Raw genomic sequence first — 4,756 nt, forward strand, 5'->3', positions numbered from 1 at the left:
TCATAGAGATCATACTCTCCAATCGCATGGCTTCTGTGAATTCCATTGTTACTTGGGGGGAGGAAGCCCCATTGAATGACTGGCTGCATTTGTTCATTTGTGCATTTGTTAATTTGCACATTTGTTCATTGTTGAACAAATGAAGCAAATAAACTCCTCCCTGACAAACAGACCAATTAAGAAAAGTATGGAGGGGATGGAAAAAAGAATGGACCAAATGTCAGATGAAACTAAAGAATTGGAGATTTTTGTAATGAGACAGGAGATGGAAAAAGCAGCAATTATTAGAACTCAGAATTTTCAGGAAGAAAAAAGAGGAAACTCTCAGAGAAAGAGAGCACGTCCTTTCAAGAAGAGGAAGAATCTTTGGATTCAATTCAAAAAGAATAAAATGGAGAAAACGGAAGAAGAAAAGAGAGGGATCAAGAAATATAAGGGAATTAAGAGGAAGAAGAAGGAATGGAAGGAGCAGTGGGAGGAGCAAGAAGGAAAATATCAACAAGACAGAGAACAAAGAAAATACTAAGACAGGAAGGGAAAATGTTTGAATAACAAGTGGAATTTTTTTTTTTTGTAGATATTAATGGATTGAATTCTCAGAAGTGAGGAGTATTCCATTAATTATGTTAAATCAAGTAGATGTAAATGAAATCAAAGTTGGAACACAAATATTAAGATAATTAAAGTGGTTCTAAGATAATTAAAGCAGTATCTTCTAAAGAGAATTTATATAAATTGTTTTATAGATAATATTCAATGCCAGAGGAAGTAGCAAAAATGTACCCTGGATTGTTAGATATGCAAAGAGTTAATTGTTAGATATGCAAAGAGAATGAGGGAATTCTTTATTATATCTGTTGGTTATGTGGAAAGTAAAGAAATATTGGAAAATGATATATATTGTTACAAGAGATATTGAATTGTGTAGTACCATTCAAACTGGAAATATTCCTTTTAAATGTGATATCAGAAATTGAGGACCAATATAAGAAACATTTTATTGTACATATCAGTATAGCAGCAAGAATATTTTATGTGCAAAATTTGACGCCTTTTTATGATTGGATAAATAATTTTAGTTAAACAATAGTGATTGTTTAGTTAAATCATTAATTAGTATAATGATAAATAGGACAATTTTCGTATCAATGATTTTTTTTTCAGTCGTTGTTGATTTCTTTTTTTGGATTAAGACATATTGTAATCTATGGCCAATATCCTCATGTGTAACCTATGTAGTCCCAGCCCTAAGTTTAACCCATTTTCCTTACCTGTATCTGTAATAAATAAATAAACTTTGTACAAAAAAAAAAAAAAAAAAAAGAATGACTGGCTGCAGTGGGACTACTTCTGAGTAGACTTGCAAAGGATTGGGTCAACCTAGTAAGCCTTGCCACTGCTGCGCGTGACCCTCCTTCCTCTTGCTGCTTTAATCCCCGCTCTCATGCCGTCTGTTCCACCCCCTCCCACACTGTTTACAGATGGGATAGGGATATCAGGGGAGTGTTTAAAGAGAACTCCGACACACACCCACACCAGCAGCAGGTCCGTGTTTTTTTCCGCGGAGCCACGCCTGACATGTGTATCAAAAAGACTCGGGACTTGTTTTTTCAAGTTGCAAAAATGCTCCAGGTGACTTGAAAATTGCCCCCATTAGAACTTGTTTTCAACTTGAGTTGCAGGGGCAGAGACTCGTGACTCAACTCAAGTCAAGCTGTGCTGGATTTGCCCATTCCTGCTAAAAAATATTGGATTACTGCTTCAAAAACTCCATAACCTGTTTTGTTTGTATTATGCTCTTTGCAAAATGCCAGTATTAAAAAGCTGCAATTTATCCCCAGGTTCTAGGGAACTGTTTAAGAAACACAAGGGAATAACACAATAATTAAACATTACCATCATCATCAAGAATATTTATATACTACCTCCCAACAAAGTTCACAAAGAAGTTTACAGAGAAAATCAAATTTATTTTTACAAATTTAAAAAAAAACAACTTTCCCAACAAAAGTTTACAGGAATTTTCATTTCAAACTGATCACATGCAAAGAATTGATGTTTGATTTTCTATTAAATGCATTCTTAAAACAAGAGCCACTGAGCAGTTCTGAAAATCTAAGAAGAACCCTACTGGAGAATAGCAAAGGTCCATCTGGTTAGTTTCCAACAGTGCTCAGTCAAACACCTCTGAAAAGCTCAGAAGTTGGGTATGAAGGCGATAATTCACCACAGTGGTTCTCCCCAGCAGCATTCAGAAGTACAATGTGTGTGAACACGAAGGCTCCATTGAACTGTCATGCCTAATAGCGATTGATAGAGTTATCCTGAGTTATCCTAGGAAGCTATTTAAATGAGTTCAATTTCACCCCAACCCAGGAACTCCAATGTGTGCAAAAAAAGAGGAGGGCATAAAAGCTGTCCAGAACTCCATTACCTTGCACATGCCCGATCTCGTCTGATCTCGGAAGCTAAGCAGGGTCAGGCCTGGTTAGTACTTGGATGGGAGACCGCCTGGGAATACCAGGTGCTGTAGGCTTATACCATAGTCTTTCTAGACTGAAGGTTGCCAACCAGTGAACTCCTTGCCAACAACATAGCCCAAAGCTTGGGTCATAAAGTTGGCCCTTACAAATTTTCATGACAATCATATTTTTGGAGCTATAGATTCTAACTATGTTATCCTCAGAAAAAGGATCAGTTTAAGTTTGAAGGACTGAGCTTCAATCAGTTCCACTAGAAACTCCACTTAAACATGTCCCTTAACGGTTTGGCAATGATGCAGTGAAGTTTCACAATTTACAGATAATGCTAAATTATTCAAGGCTGTTAAGTGATAAGCAGCTTGCAAGAAATGACAGAAGGATCTCATAACACCCAGAGTGTAGGCAATGAAATGGCAGATAAAATTCAATGTTGAGAAAGACAAAATGATGTGTATTGAAAAAAGAGCAGCCACCCCACTGTACTTAAGACCATTTTGGAATCTAAACTAGCTATTTACTTTCAATAGAGGCACCTTGGAATGACTGATCCCGACTTCTTGAAAAATCAATGTATTGTGCTACAACCATCTTAAAGGCAAAGAAGAACATTAAAGACAATTAGGACAGAATGAAGAAAATATCACACTGCCCATATATGAATGAACAGTACAGCCTGGGTGTTTTCAATACTGTATATATTTCTGGTCACGTTTTCTCTGAAGAAGACTATAAGAAACCTGGAAAAGTTACAAAGAATGATGATAAACTTTATTATTATTATTATTATTATTATTATTATTATTATTATTATTATTATTATTATTATTATTATTCTGCCTTACTCCCAAGGGGACCCAAGGCGGCTTACAACAATGATGATGATGATGATGATTAACAGTATTTATATACCGCTTTTCAACTAAAAGTTCAAAAAGCGGTTTACAGAGAAAAATCAAATAACTAATATATTAATAAACAGACATCTTAAAAACAGCAATCAGATAAAAAGTGTAAAAGAGCAAACAGCAGCAGTTTATAAAAAAGACCTAGGCCTGTAACCAAATGTGAAAAAGGTGTTAAAAAATGTTTAAAAATGATGTTTAAAAGGCCAGGAACTCAGAAGTCTTGTCTAAAAAGAAGAGTCTTTAGGCCTTGCCAGAAAGTTTAAAGAGGAGCAGTTCGTAAATCAGGGGGGAGGGAATTCTATAGTGTTGGTGCCACTACTGAGAAAGTTATTTCTTGCCGCTGCCCCACATACCTCCCTGGGTGGTGGCACTTGTAAAAAGGCCTTCTCTGATGACCTAAGAGGACGAGCTGGATTGTATGGGAGTAGGCGATCTCTAAGATACCTTGGCCCAGAGCAATATAGGGCTTTAATGGTCAAAACCAGCGCCTTGAATTGGGCCCAGAAATGTATGGGCAGCCAGTGCAGCCGCTGGAGAAGCGGCCCAACAGAGTCAAACTGCCTACCTCCAGTAACTACATGGGTCGCCGCATTCTGACTAATTGCAGTTTCTGAACCGTCTTCAAGGGCAGCCCCACATAGAGTGTGTTACAATAGTCTAATAGTACAATAGTGCACGTGTCTACAAAATATACACTATGATCCCATTTTCATGATCAGCTCTTGCTGAGTAATCACTGCTGGTGCTGGTTGTAAGGCACAAGTAGCTTCACCTGGGGTGCAGTGTGCATGTGCTGGCTAACAGTGCACACAAAATTCTGTATGCATTGTGTTTTTCACTATGGCCTAGTATAGAAAAGCCTGAGGGCAGTGAAATGATAAACTTTAATGCATGTTGAGCTATGGATATCACAGGTACGTGTGTCTATTTGTGGTACTGTTGGAAGGCCAAACAGCCACTCAAATAAGCAACTCAGAATGACTCAGTACACAAGGGGCAGGAGGTCTGTTCTAGAGGGTAGAGCCTCCATTTGCCTGAAGATAACATCCACAAGGTCGCCAGTTCGAGGCCACCAGCACCGTGCAACCTTGAAGCAGCTGACAAGCTGAAGCCGAGCTATTCCATCTGCTCTGAGCGTGGGAGGATGGAGGCCAGAATGTGCAGCCAGATCAAGAAAGGAACATCTGAATGTTGTGGTTCTTGAAAGATAGAAACCTTCTTTCAATTGTAAAAATCCCTACGGGGATTTAAACAGCCTGCCTATGTAAAACGCCTTGAATAAAGTCTTGAATAAAGACCAAGAAAGGTGGTATATAAATACCTGTATTATTATTATTATTATTATTATTATTATTATTATTATTATTA

General features: G+C 37.6%; 1 pseudogene; it reads left to right on the forward strand.

Moving 5' to 3' along the window:
• The first annotated feature begins 2,417 nt into the window (after positions 1 to 2,417).
• On the forward strand, positions 2,418 to 2,536 carry LOC136646224 (5S ribosomal RNA; annotated as a pseudogene).
• Positions 2,537 to 4,756: the final 2,220 nt, after the last annotated feature.

The sequence above is a fragment of the Tiliqua scincoides genome, chromosome 3 (genome assembly GCF_035046505.1).
Source record: "Tiliqua scincoides isolate rTilSci1 chromosome 3, rTilSci1.hap2, whole genome shotgun sequence".
Taxonomy (NCBI): Eukaryota; Metazoa; Chordata; class Lepidosauria; order Squamata; family Scincidae; genus Tiliqua; species Tiliqua scincoides.